Below are 14,817 nucleotides of genomic sequence, written 5' to 3'. Positions count from 1 at the left end.
GGCGGCGGCCGCGGCGGAGCGGGGAGCCGGGAGGTGGGGGGGCGGAGCTGAGGGCCGCGCGGGCGGCGCGTTTTTCGGGCGCACGCGCTGCGCTCCCTAAGGTGCAGCCAGCCCCGCGATGGGAGCGGGGCACGGAGGCCGCAGCGTTTCATCCCTCCTGCAAACTGGCCACTTCCTAATTTCATTTTCTCGGTTTTAACCTGTCGTGCATGCCGGCTCTCCGCGGCTGCGGCCGCCGCCTCCTCGCCGCGTTGGAGTCCGCGCGGCCGGCGATGGGCGGTGCGCAGTGGGGCGCGTCGCCCTGGCGCGGGTCGAAGGGAGGCCGGGTCCGCCGGGTTGGCCTCTGTAGGCGGAAGGGCCTCCTCGCCGATCACGAGGCTGTCAGGCAGATGGTCCCTCGCGACGCGCGCCCCCGGGCCTTCCTGGAGGAGACCTTTGCGCCTGGGCCCATTGTCGCCCTCACCTTCCTGATCTCTCCGGCCTCCAGGCCCCACTGTCTGCAAAGACTGAAGATCTCACTGTACCACCTGCAGAAACCTTAGTATGAAGATTTGAGCACATACTTGTTTTGATCCGGAATCAGGCAATCTTGTCTGTTTGGGTAGAAAGATTTTCTGAATTTAAGTCTTGTAAATCCAACAAGGTACCCAACAGCGAAGTTGCAATAATACATTTATTTAAACTTTGGTATTGAGATGATAGTTTTTTTTTTTTCCTTTCTCAAATACAACTTTTAGAGTCTTAGAGCTGTACTGCATTAGATTATCTTTGAGATAATTCTTAAGTTAGTGCCTTGCGGCAGTATGATGGGAGGTTCAAAGAGAAGGCTTTACACTTTTTCCCCCACCTGTATCACACTTTGAAATGGAAAACGTAAGTCGATGGTGATTTTCCACACGAGGTGGATTTCAGTATGCAGCCCCCGTGTGCCCTGGCTCACCTTAATTATTTGATGCTACCCCCGAATTTGGTTTTAAAGCTTAACATAGTGGTCAGGTAAAGGAGCTGCTGAAAAGAAGTTCAGAATAATTCAATAGAGCTATTTTATTGGATTCTGTTAACCTGTTTAACCTCAACAGGAGTTTCATGTAGGAACCCACATACTAACTGCAGTATGGAATTTTAGTGTATTCTTGGACTGAGGAGGAGTAGATTCTCCTCAGCTCCCACTTCTTTTTATTAATACATTTTCATTAGGGTCCTGTACTGTATTTAATGAAATCGTTTTAGTATTGAGAGTTGGGAGAGTTCCGTTTGAATCATGAAACCTTTCTTTGGTGAAATCTGAACTGTGATATGAATGAGATAGGAAGGAGACAGTGAATTTTATAGCGTTGCCAATATGAGAAGTTAAGATGGCTTCTTAACTCCAGTTTTGAAACCACATTGACGTTTATTCATATACTCATAGTTGAAGCGCAGTACAGAATTTTCTATTTGTAAATTACCTCAGCAGCGTAATCCAACGCCATTATTTTACAGAGAGAAAATTAGGAATCAAAGAGTTTCTTGAAGAGATTTAGCAGGAGCTGAATAGATCTAGTTGGCTTAAATTAACTAGACAGATAGTTAATTCAGAGCTTCCTAATGGATATTCTTATACCAGAAATTGTGATTATGGCATCTTAAAAAAGCCATGTAATTATTCCTTTTTTTTCCCCTGCGTTGATCCTTCGGATGTGCTTTGGACTCATTAGATATAAAAGATACAAATAATTTATAGTTAGGAAATGTTTATCAATTGAAACATTATTTTCCATCCTCACTTTGAATTTAGTAATTATTTTTCTCTTCAAGAATTTTTGTGTGCATTCTTGATTCGAATAGTCTATGCCAATCCCACGAGATTGGTATTTCATGAGTCTTAGGGTTTATGGTGAATATAACTTTGACATTAATTAGGAAGAACGATCCTGTACGTATGTAGTAATCAAATTCCGGCATGCCGTGCTCACTTTTCTTAGTATGCCTCATGCAGAAGTCCTGAAGTTCTGGGTGTCCAGAAGTCCTGGCTGGGGTGGAGTGAATTCTTTGACTCTCTCACAGGACATAGTGTAGGCGAAAATGGGAACTTTTGTAAGGCAGAAACCTGTCAGAGAAGGAAAACTCAAATATTTTCCACTAAATAGAGAACAGTAGAAAAGTGGTGACAGCACCTTGTCAAAGGCAGAAAACTTGTGAGACCTGGAAAAACAAGGTAGTCCCGTCAAATTCCGGCACACACAGGTTTCACTATACTTGTTGGCTTGTGTGGAGTTTCCCTGGTAGGGGCTTCAAGAAAAATGGACCATGTCTTATTCATTTGTATATACCCATTGTGGAAAGAGCCCTGGTGATGCGGTGGTTAAGCGCTGGGCTGCTAACTGAAAGATGGAGGGTTTAAACCCACCAGCTGCTCTGAGGGAGAAAGATGTAGCAGTCTGCTTCCATAAAGATTACAGCCTTGGGAACCCTATGGGGCAGTTCTACTCTGTCCGGTAGGGTCACTATGAGTCAGAACCAACTCGACGGCAGCAAGTTTGGTTGTGGGTGTTTTATACCCATTGTCAAAAGTAGTGGGTATTCTGTTAATACTTGTGGATTTGTTGGGCTTTCTTGAATTTATGAAGGTAGCTGAGTGCCTAGATGTCATGAATCGTGATATAGTAAACTTGAAATAACTCCTTTCTTTTCTGTTGGATCAGTTACTTTGTTAGGCTGGATTCCAGTATCGAAAAGAGGTAGCAGGCTTCAAATGTAAGTTTTTTAGGTGAAAAAACTTAACATTAAGAATTTTATTCTTTAACATATCTTAATCACTGTGAAATTGGGAAAGGACACCCTTATTTAAATTTATTGATAGTTCACCTCAGTTAAGCTAGAATACTACAAATTTTCCACTGGAGCAAAGTTTGACATCCATGACTTGGATGACCCTTTAATCATTGTAGGCCTAGTTTTAAAGGCTTGGCTTCACTTTATAAGGATGTATATTTTAGCATGTAGATCTTTCTAAGGAACATTACTTTCTGAGTTCACAGTGCTTTGGCAAGCTGTCCTGAAAGAATATTTTAAGCCGTTTAAGGCTGTATTTGATATGCCGTGCTTCATGTTGCTGTTACTTAAAGAAAAGCCACTGTGTCTTCTTTTTCTCTTAAGCTTATTCTTATCTCCTCTTTCTTTAATAGATCAGAATAGTGTGTTTTGTTTATTTAAAAAAGATTAACTGAGGAAAATTTTCAAGCATTTCTCTTGGAAAGTACCACCATTCTGTCCTTTGAATAGCCTTGGCAAGTAATGTTTGGACCTAGCAAATGCAGTGCCAATTCCGTACAGTGGTTTCTGTTTGAAGACGTGGAGTCCATCTAGATGACACCCTTCATACCAAACCAAACACCTTGCCCTTGAGTCAATTCCGACTCATAGCGACCCTATAGGACTGAGTAGAACTGCCCCATAGCGTTTCCCAGGAGTGGCTGGTGGATTCAAACTGCTGAACTTTTGGTTAGCAGCCAGGCTCTTAATAGCCTTCATAGGGACCACGTTTTTGGACTATATTCATTTTTTTCCACTGACACTATTACTGAAAGCAATGAACTATACAGTAGACAAAGATGGTGTTTGATTTATAGGGAGCAAATCGTTTCACATTTATCATTGCTGGTTCTAATGTCAGTCCCAGTCGGCCTGGCCTACCCACTGCCAGATCAAAGACTTCTTGTTGGCTCAGTCCCTTCCACCCAGTTCTTGGATTGATTTTTAAGACTAAAAATACACTAAGACCTCCATCATCTTCTAGCGTTTTTCTGCTACCCTGAGCATTCATTGCTTGCAGAGATGTGGTGTCTCACCGTACCCTTGGCATGTACTCAGTTTGCCTGTGAGATTTTCATTTTTAAAAACGCTATTCCCATCAGGAGTTTTGAAATATATGGCATAAACATCTTAATGTATGTGAAATATTTAGAATATTTCAATATATGTATAGATGGAATTAGGACACAGAATCAGACATTTAGTAAAAATTTGTCAGAACATACATACTCCTTTCCCTCATATGTGGTAGCATCATACTTAAGTCATTTAGATAAATGATACTTTTTTTTTTTTTAGTATTTATTTTTAAAAATGAACCGAGAAGCGGTTCTGCAATCTTTCTTTTTAGTAGCCCCCTCAAGTGTTAAATAGTCCATAGAGTCAAGATGTTTCTTGTGTGGCTCGTTTTTGTATTCCAGGCCCCTTGTGGAAATGGGACCTTATCTAGAGCCTGCTTACGTACCCTGACAGCCTGGCCAGCCTGCAATATCTCCTCCTTTTAGAGGGCTCAAACCTGTTCTTGTTCATAGGTGGACAGTTGGGGTCCTACTGCAACCTGGGCTGAACTCACAGAACCAAGATATTGTGACACTGTGTCTTGGGCTTGCACTCACCAGACTGACCCCTTGAGTACTGAGGACAGCCTAGCTGAAAGCTGGGCACTTTGTTATAATCTGAAATGTTTTGATGGTCAGCTTTTCATTTGCAGCAGAGACTCTAGGACACCCTGGATTCTTCCAGTCGGGAATTAGGTCCCTTTCCTGTCTAACCTTTTGTTGAGTTCTCTGCCTTCTTTTTAGCTGAGCCACTTAATTGGTGATTTTTATCCAGTTTCAGTGGTAGCTGATTATTTTTAAGTGTTTGATTTTCTAACCTTGTCTTCTCTTGAGCTTTCATTTCACCAAGTGCTTGTGAACACTTTCTTGTAGTGTTTATGTTCGTTATTTGTCTTTCCTTCTAGACTGAATGTACCCTGAGATTTGGGACCAAATTGGTCATGTTTCTGTTGGTGTCCTCCACACTCAGAACAGTGCCTTGCACATAGCAGGTGATAGATAGATATTGATTAGATATAAGTTTTTCCCGACAGTAAGTTTAGTTATCAGTGTGAGAAACAAGGGTTCATATAGAAATTTACAACTTATACGAGAAGTTTAGATATTTCATTGTCATCATTAGTGCTGGAGAGTCTATTTTAAATTATAAGCATATCTATATACAAACTAAGTTCATCAGTCTGGCAGGACAGCTAAGAAGAAAAGGTATATAATTTTCACCATGTTGTATTATAAGGCTTTGCGCATTTCAAGTTTTTCTTGAGTTTGATTAATACATATGTATTATATTTCTCACACATAGAAGTTTTATGAACTATAAAGAAATGTGTTTAATGGCCCTATTTTTGTTCATTAGTAATTATATACTAAAGAGTAAATTCTCATTAAAAGGCCCTTAAATGCCTGCTCATATAAAAGAGAGACCTCTTTGATTTTGTTCTGCATACAATTCCAATTATTGTATTGAGGCAAGTCATCAAACTCTTTAGTAGTCTAAACCTTTAATTTGGTTTCAGAACAGTACTCATGTATTGAACACCCAAATTACCATGTCTTTAACAAGCAGTGCAAACACTCTGTATTAAAAAGGTAATGACCATAACTTTTCTTGGAGAATTTCTTGTGCTAATTTTTTAAAGAGGACTTTTTGAACTAAATTTCCCATGAAGGCCAAAATCTCATACTTTTTTAATGATAGTGGAGTATATGTTTGTGTTGAGGGAAGGGTGGTGGTGGTAATTTTTGTAGTGGTATTTTTAAGTAGACAGTTTACTAATTATGGTGAGGTAAACACTTTTCAACTCTAAAAGGAAAACTTCAATTATCTGAATGAAATGAGGTACATGAAATTAATCCAGATAAGTGGGGGACTCCTTAGTGTAAATGATGCATGGCAAGGGACATGACCTCAATCTTGATTCCACCCCCCCACCCCCCCATATATCTGTCATCTGCTTTTACATTACTAGATCGTGATTCTTTTTGGTCATGCTAGGAGTCATTAATGGGAGGAGGTAAAGTTGCTTATAGTTTTTTTTTTCTTTGCCACAGAAGGAATCCAGAGTGTGGTATTCTATGACAAGTATAATTTCTTATCTGTCGCCTGTACTGCCTGCCCTTTTAGGTGATACACCACAGCCTTCCATTTTGTCACCTTCCTGTTGAACATGTGTGTGGGGATTCCTTGAGAATATGATTTGTTTGAAATTAAAGCCACACTCCTCTGTCTAATCTCAAGATGTTTTTTCTTCCTAAAAGTTGAGTTACAAAAATTAGAGGGGTGAGTTGATCAGGATAAACCTTGATTCCTTCCGTCCCCCTTAGGGTTTAATGTTAAACAGTCATCTTGCACTGGGTTAGTTGTTGTTAGGTGCTGTTGAGTAGATTCTGACTCAGCGACCCCGTATACCACAGAACCAATCGTTGCCTCATCCTTTGCCATCTCCACAATTGCTGCTATGGTAGGCCCTTGAAATAGACACAAACACCAGGCGTGACCTCTTACATTATAGGTCCTGACTTGAAATGGAAATTTTACTGATTCATTGGAGTTTAGAAAAGTTTTAGGAAAATCCTTTCTGCTGCCATTTACTAGGGTTTGCAGCGTTCCCGGGCTCTTGGCATGTGAAAGCTATTGTGTAATCTGTATATAGCCTGTGTAGCTGTGATGACATTTTCCTGCAGGCTTTTTTTGTTGTTGTTGTTAAAGGAGACAAGCTTGTCTCAGTCACAGAGGTAGAGATGTGTGCTGTCTGACACCTTTGTAAGTGAGTTTTATTTCTTTCCTTAACATTGCCGATAGATGCCTGATGAGCACAGTTACACTTGACACACCGGGGTCGCCAGGAGTCGGAATCAAGTCGATGCAGCTGGTATATATATGGTATATAGATTCCTTGCTTAAGCTCCTGAGAATGTAGCTCTTTATTTTCAGCTTGCACCAGTTTCTTTTCATCTCTTGGTCTTTATGATACAAGATGATTCATATCTTGATTGCCTTGTGTAGAGTGGATATGATGCCAACAAACTTGGTACCCAGACCTTTTGAGCAGTTCCTAGAACATTTACTGCCTTCATAAATATCTGCAGGCAGAGTGATTGAAAGAGGTTGGGCTTCATGGTCAGTCTAAACTGATTTTTGATTCTGCCATCTGTGAACAAAGCAGATTGGACTGTTGTGACCCATACAGTTTTCATTGGCTGATTTTTGAAGTAGATCACTGGGCCTTTCTTCCTAGTCCTCCTCAGTCTGAAAGTTCCACTGAACCCTATTCAGCATCATAGAACATGCAGACCTCCGCTGACATATGGGTGGTGGCTGTGCCTGAGGTGCATGAGATGGGAATTAAACCTGAGTCTCCTTCACAGAAGGCGAGAATTCTACCACTGAACCTAACTCGAAGACAGCTAACAGCAGCAGCAACCATTTATGAACAGCATGCCTTTGGGGGAAGTTAGTAACTTACCCTCACTGGGTTTCAGTTTCCTAATCTTGAAGGAAATTATGGAGATATTATCATCTTTATAATTATATCACCTAGGAGTGTTTTTTGTAAAAGTAATCTTAGGAGCATTAATTTATTGTTATATGCAGTGTTTAATAGTGTGAATTAATGCTCTTAGATCATAGACTATTTTAAAAAGAAGGAAGTTTTGTTTCTTTTGACAACAGAGGTAAGACTCTTGTAGCCATCAGTCTATTTATATACAAATGATTTACTGATGTGTAGTGTAAAGAGTCTAGTGTGCTCTATGGAGTCAGACAGGCTAAGTTTTGTAGACAGATGATCCAGCACTTCCTATTGGGTAATCTAGGGCAGGTTACTTTACTTTTTTGGTGTAATATTTTTATCTGTAAAATTGGTAGTAAAGGTATAACCAGTTACTATTGAGTTGATTCCAACTCATGATAACCTCATGTGTATCAGGAGTAGAACTGTGCTCCATAGGGTTTGCATTGGCTGATTTTTCAGAAGGAGATTTGTAGGCCTTTCTTCTGAGGTTCCTCTGGGTGGATTCGAACTTCCAGCCTATTGTTTAGCAGCTGAGTGCATTAACTATGTACACCACCCTGTTCGAATCTACCAGCTGCTCCTTGGATACCTTATGGGGCAGTTCTGCTCTGTCCTGTAGAATCGTGGTAGGGTCTCTATGAGTCGGAATTGACTCTATGTCAATAGAGTTTTTTTTTTTTGGGGAGGTGGTTTGGGACTCCAATAAGTAACCCATTGCCGTCGAGTCTGTTCAGGCTCATAGTGATCCTATAGGACAGAGTAGAACTGTCCTATAGGGTTTCCAAGAAGTGGCTAATGGATTTGAACTGCTGACCTTTTGGTTAGCAGCCGAAGCTCTTAACCACTACCCCACCAGGGCTCCAAATAAAAGTAATAAAATAAAAAACCAAAAAACCAGTTGTCATTATGTCAATTCCAACTCATGGTGAACCCATGTATTGCAGAGTAGAACTGTGCTCCTTAGGGTTTTTCATGGCAGTGACCGTCCGGAGGCAGATTTCCAGGTACCTCTGGGTGGTTTGAACTGCCAACCTTTTTGTTAGTACTGCATGCTTATCCATTTATACCACCCAGGGACTCCTCAAAAAAAAAAAAAAAGGATAATATAAAGGTGGTTGTGAAAACTCAACAGGTAAGGTTATTGTTTGTAACCTTGGGTAAGTTTACCCCTTCCACCTCACGTTTCCTCATTTGTAGCGTGAGTATAATAACAGCTAAGTAATAGAGTTATTAAGGAGCCCTGGTGGTGCAGTGGTTAAAACGCTCAGCTGCTAACCAGAGGGTTGGCGGTTCGGACCCACCAGCTGCTCTGCAGGAGAAAGATGTAGCAGTCTGCTTCCGTAAAGATTTACAGCCTGGAAACCCTATGGAGTAGTTCTGCTTTGTCCTATAGAGTCACTGAGTCGGAATCAACTTGATGACAGTGGGTTTGGTTTTGATTTAATAGAGTAATTATGAAGGTTTAGTGAGATAATACATGTAAGTGCTCATTAGAAATTGTTATTGTTACTTATTATTAATTCAGTTTCAGAACAAGTTAGACAAATTCTGAGTTAAAGAATTCGTGCAGATATTTAATATATTATTTTGGGGATGTTTACTCTGAATTTTGGGGTATAAACTTATTATTCATAGCTCCTAGTGTTTTCTTAAGACAGCAGTTCTCAAATTGTGGTGTACAGACCCCTGGGATTCTCTGAGCCTGTCCAGGAGGTCTGTGAAGTTAAATTTATTTTCATAGTGGTTATCATTTGCCTTTTTTGCTACTTTGACATTTGCCCTGCTAGTGTAAAAGCAATGGTGGGTAAAATTGTGGGCATCTTGGTAGATATTAAATGCCAGGGACACTGAACTGTACTAGTAATCATTGTATTCTTCACTGTCATGCATTCACAGTAAAAAAAAAAAAAAAAAAAGCCAGTTTATTTGACAGTGTCCTTGATGAAGCAGTAAAAGTTAGTAATTTTATGAAATTTCAACCTTGGAGTACACTTTGTTTTGATATTCTGTGTAATGAAATGGGAAATACGCACTTCACTACATACCCAGAGCACATTATTTGTCTCGGGGAAAACCTCTATATAGTTGTCCAAGTTGCGAGCTGAACTAGCCACATTTTTCATGAACATCATTTTTCTTGAAAAAGTGACTACCAGAGAAAGTATATTTGTTCAGATTTAGTTATCTGGCAGACATTTTCTTGAAAATGAGCAAATTGAGCCTGTCCCTTCAATGAAAACAACCGACAGTATTTGTTGCCAACAATGAAATTTGAACTTCCAAGTGAAAATTAAAATTTTGGAAAACTTGTATTGCCTGCTCTGTTCTTGTCAGCTTCCCAATACTTAAAGATTTTTCTGATGAGGTGGGTGGTGATATTAAGGAATGTGAGTTTTTGCTGTTGTATAATGAATTGTGTCAGCACGTAGAACAGCTGTCTAATTCAGTGAATGAATATTTTCAAAGTGACCAATGTTAGAAAATTATGCATAAAAAGATTCTTTCAAAGAGCGAGTAACTGTGTAGAAAGTTGATGTGGTTATAGGTTCCATAAATCCTTCTTGTCAAGTTTTGGTGTAGTATCGAAGAAGAATGTCTGCAACTTTGTGAAAAAATTATTGGTATTAAAGTATTTTTCCTTTTTTTCTCACTACGTATTTCTGTGAGGTACTGTTTCATATAGTTCAGTCAAAACAGCGTATCACAACAGATTGAATGTAGGAGCAGGTAGTGAGAATATTTAGCTCTTCTCTTGAGCTAGACATGAAAAATCTGCAAAAATTGTAAATCAGTATCATTTTTCTAAGTTTTTTTTGAAAAGTAACTTTTTTCATAAAAATACATTATCTTACTAAGTATATCAGCATATATAATTAAACATTAAATGCATTAATAAAATGTTTAAAATTTTTCTGTTAAAAGATATTTACAAAATGCTTGAGAGAAAGGGGTTAGGTTCATCAAATGAGTAAAGTTTTACAGTCCTAATCTTACCAGTATTCCTTTGGAATATGTATTACATGCCTCTAGTTCCTTTTCCTGACTGTAGCTCCAAATGGGCAGAGGACTCATGTATGTGTTTTTAAAGAAGATTTTAGTTTTTATTCAAGATTCATGCTACCTGTATGGTTTCTACCCAAAATTGAGATATGGTTAATTGGACATTTCGGTAAGCTTATCCATACTTGATACCACTCTTTTGGCTGTGAGCTATGAATGCAGTTTTGGAGCTGTTAACCATGGCAAGCTACCTCATGGTTGTAGTGAAACTCATTTTGTTGAAACTGAACTGCTGTTTTCTCTGACGTCCTTATACCAGGATTATCTGTCTGCTGTAATGCCTTCCTGACATTTCATAGCAGTTTTCCAGTATAGTCAGTCCACAGTTTATGAATAGGTTATGTTCCAGATGTGTTTGTGAATTGTTATTTGTGAAAATATAATATGAATTGCAGATGGGTTCTATAGTGCCATTAATAGTGTGGGCGTTACAACCTCATTGTGGCCTATTAAAATCTTTCTGTGGGAAATTATGTTCTGACTTCTCGAAGTCTAGCCAAACAAGTTTCTTTCTCCATTGCAATCCAGCAGTGGCAGTGAGTCCCCCTTTCTCCTTTAGTAGCAGCAAGAGAGGCATAAGCCCAATCTATATTCTGAAGCAATGCTCAAGAAACAGGCACCTTGAGTACCTTAGGAGTAGATGACACAGGTGTAGAAACTTTGGGCTAAGTAGCAATGGCGGAGGAAAAAGGAGAAGGGATGTTCTTTATGTTGCTTGGGGGTGGTATATTCTTTTTTTGGGACAATTAACTGAAAAATAAAAGATGCCTGTAGTTGGGTCCTAAGTTGGGAAATCATCTATATAGAGTTGTATTTTGTTGTCCTCTTAAGTCTGGTTATCGGAAGAACTGAGCTCCAACGTCAGAATGACAAGACTATTGGGAAGGTTGAACTCATAGATTCATAGGCCAGAGGTTTGAATGTAAAAGGAAAATGATGAACTCCAGGTGTAATTACGATCAGGAGGAGTAGTGGAGACCAGGAGAGTGTTGGGATATGCAAGCTATTAATACGGGGCTCAGAACATTCAAATTATAGGGTGATTGTTGGAGCAGGGGAAACCACAGAATGCTGTGACTTAGCCCACTGCCCTGGGGTCTCCGTCAGGAAATCTAGATTTTGGTACTGGTAAACAATACGGGAATTCCATTATGGAGAATGGCTAATATAAAGTAGAAATCCAGAACCAAGAGAACTTGGGGAAACAGTAAAGGCCAGTGTAGGTGAAGTGGAGTTTGACTTAAAGCTGAGCTTTGTCCTCTTCCTGACCAAGGACAGTACAGACCGCTGGGATTGAGCCAAGGGTGAGGCAAGAGGGAGAACAAAGTGACTATGAATGGCCTGGAGTGACTAGCCTGGCCCAACAAATACTTGTTAAATGAATGAATGAATGGATGGAAGTGAGGCAGGGTAACAAATAGGTCATTACAGTCTTCCCACTCAGGTTCTTCATCCAGTAGATGCTAGGTGTCATGTTGTCTGCCCACCAAAAAAATCATCTAGTCCAGGGGATTTTCTGTAAAGGACCAGATAATAAATATTTTAGGCTTTATGGGTCAAGTGGTCTCTGTTGTACATATTCTAGTCTGCCGTTGTAGTGTGAAACAGCCATAGACAACACATATATGCTTGAGTATGGCTGTGTTCCAATAAAACTTTATTTATGGACACTGAAATTTGAATTTCATATACTTTTTGCATGTCACAAAATATTCTTTAAAAAAATTATTTTTTCCAACATTTAAAAAGTAAAAAAATCGTTCTTAGACCGTGGGCTGTATAAGAATAGGTAGTGGCTCTAGTTTGCTGAACCCTGCTTTAGTCAAATGAATGACTGTCAGTTATGATGCAGAAAGCTTAGCAGTACTGAAATAGATGTTCTCGAGGAAATGCTGTTGGTGACACTGTCTTGTTTTATAGGTGACACTGATGATAGAAATCCATTCAAGAATTTAGATGTGACATCTGCAGCAGGTTCAAATCTCTCAGCTATGAGACAAACTGGATACTTCATAAGGATTTTCATCTATTATGCACAGAGAGCCAAAATCTGTTACTGAAATTGTCTGGGTGAGCAGCCTGCTGGGTCCAGTGATGCACTAGTAGACAAACAAGTTGAAAAAGAAGGCTGGCATATTCTTTGGATGACTGGCAGAGTGTGACATCAATATGGCATCAAGCCCTTCTATGATTCCAAGGACTTCATGACTAAATAAAAACAATTTTTTTTTTTTTTTGTGGTGGTGGTGGGTTGAAATGAATTTGATCTTTATTCGGGGAATGTTTAATGTATTATCATTCCATAATGGTATATGGTAATTGTGTTGGTCATCAAACTTGAAAGATCTTATTCTATGAAGCTTAGTTAGTTACCACCTTTTAGTATTGGGTTCTCTTACTCTAAAGGACATACAATAAAGAAAAACATTTGTTTATTAAAAAAGTTAATTTAAGGACTATGATTTTCACATGGAAGTCTTTGCTTTAGTGATTCTTGAAATTGTGCCCTTCCCTAGAGTATTTAAAATGTTTCTATTTGCAAGAAGCTCCCATACCCAGAGTTTTCTTGGAAAACATCCTTTTGAGTAGGTTTGTGAACTTAATAGTTAGTAGGAAATCATATTGCAGTGTTAATATACAGAGAACAGTTGAATTCATAAATTAATGTGTTTAGATCTATTAACTGAATTTACTTAAAAATGATTTACCAAGCAGGTATGAACTGGAAATGGGTATTTTTCTAGAACTATTGAATTACCACAAAACTGAAACATAAAAGTATTCTCTGAACCAAATCAATATTTTATTTGGTTAGAGTCATGGCTTTTGGTATATATCTGTATTTACACCAGTAATAGAGGATTTGAAAGTAGTGCTGTGTGGATTCTTTCAAAGCGGAATCCTTTTTTTTTTCTTCAGTGAATCTTCAGCAGTTTTTTCATCTTAGCATTTGACAAAAACTCTAGCAGCCCGGATATAAAACAGATTAGATTTTATATAGCTCATGCAACTCATCTACAAACAGAAAAAGTCTCATGACTTACCTTGAAATGTTTATTCAAGGCGTACACTATTCAGTTTGTCACTGTGCCACTGCCACTACTGCTTGTTTTTGGTCAGAGTGCAGCACAGCTAGCATAGCCATCCTGCTAGGAAAAAGATCTGTGGGTTGCTGGATAGTGGAAGTTACACACATCTAATTTACAAGTCAGATGAGAGATCAGAATCACGCAGTAGCTTTATGTGGAATTGATTTCATTTCATGGTTTTTAAGCTGTTTTTTCATTGAAGCAGTGCCTGTAACTGAAAGACAGGTGTGTTGTAGCATTTGAATGCTTTAAACTGTTTTGGATCTGGAATGAAAGGGATGTTCTTATAGATGTTTAGATCCTAGAATTAAAGAATTTTGGAATAAAATACCCTGTCCTTTATTTACTGTGCCATAATTCAACTGACCTATGAATTAGATTTGGGATTATTGTGATTAATATTTGGAAACATTTTCCATTTTAAAATATAAGGCACTTAGGAAGGACCAAGATTGTGTGTGTTTGTAAATAAAACAGCAAACACCTTTCTACCTTACAGGTAAGATATATTTGATAAGAAATAGGTGGACATAATATCAGTAGCCCATTAAAATTAGGAAATCCATTGTGACCTTCTGGAAATCTTCCATAAGGGGGAGGAAACAATAAGTAGAACACTTTATATAGATTCCAGTTATTTTGTTATTTTTAAGTAAATCTTTTTCAAAATATAACACATACAGAAGAGTGCTTTTAAGTACAGCTTGGTAGATTGCAGTTATTCTTAATTCACCTGTCCATATTGAAATTGAGAAGATGTCTCAAAAGTGAGTACTTTGAAGTAGTTCATTGCAGAATAGATGGTGCTGTTTAATTGAATTTGGGAACACAGTTGAAAAAAAAGCATCTGTGTTAATCTTTTAAGTATTTCTTGAACCATTAATTGATTTGTTGAGTATAATTAGGAGAAGAAAATCCAGGTGTTTAAAATTGTTGTTAGGTGCTGTTGAGTCAGTTCCAATCCATAGTGACCCCATGTACAACAGAATGAAACACTTTCTGTTCCTGAGCCATCCTCATAGTTGTTGCTATGTTTGAGCCCATTGTTGCAGCCACTGTGTCAATCCATCTTGTTTAGAGTCTTCCTCTTTTTCACTGACCTTCCAAGCATGATGTCCTTCTCCAGTGACTGGTCCCGTCTGATAACGTGCCTAAAGCACATGAGATGAAGTCTCCTTGTCCTCACTTTTTTTATTTTTTATTTTTTTAATATTTTATTGTACTTCAGGTGAAGGCTTACAGAACAGATAGTTTCTCATGTAACAGTAACACACATGCTGTTTTATGACATTGGTTAACAAC

At 38.8% G+C, this 14,817-nt stretch overlaps 1 protein-coding gene across 8 annotated transcripts in view; it reads left to right on the top strand.

Annotated features, from left to right (window-relative positions):
- Positions 1 to 333: 333 nt before the first annotated feature.
- Positions 334 to 14,817, top strand: part of GTDC1 (glycosyltransferase like domain containing 1) — a 428,626-nt gene continuing 414,142 nt past the window's right edge. For 5 of the 8 annotated variants that reach the window (XM_004375105.3, XM_023730217.1, XM_023730211.1 and 2 more), the window contains exon 1: positions 8,216 to 12,496. The gene's annotated coding sequence lies outside the window, so the exon portion shown is untranslated. Of the gene's footprint in view, positions 542 to 5,825; positions 6,736 to 8,215; positions 12,497 to 14,817 lie in introns of those variants that run through there. The other 3 variants (XM_023730213.1, XM_023730214.1, XM_023730212.1) reach the window with 3 other exon arrangements.

The sequence above is a fragment of the Trichechus manatus genome, unplaced genomic scaffold (assembly GCF_000243295.1).
Source record: "Trichechus manatus latirostris isolate Lorelei unplaced genomic scaffold, TriManLat1.0 scaffold00033, whole genome shotgun sequence".
Classification (NCBI taxonomy): Eukaryota; Metazoa; Chordata; class Mammalia; order Sirenia; family Trichechidae; genus Trichechus; species Trichechus manatus.
The sequence above is the reverse complement of the archived record's forward strand: the minus strand, read 5'-3'. Positions and strand labels throughout refer to the sequence as shown.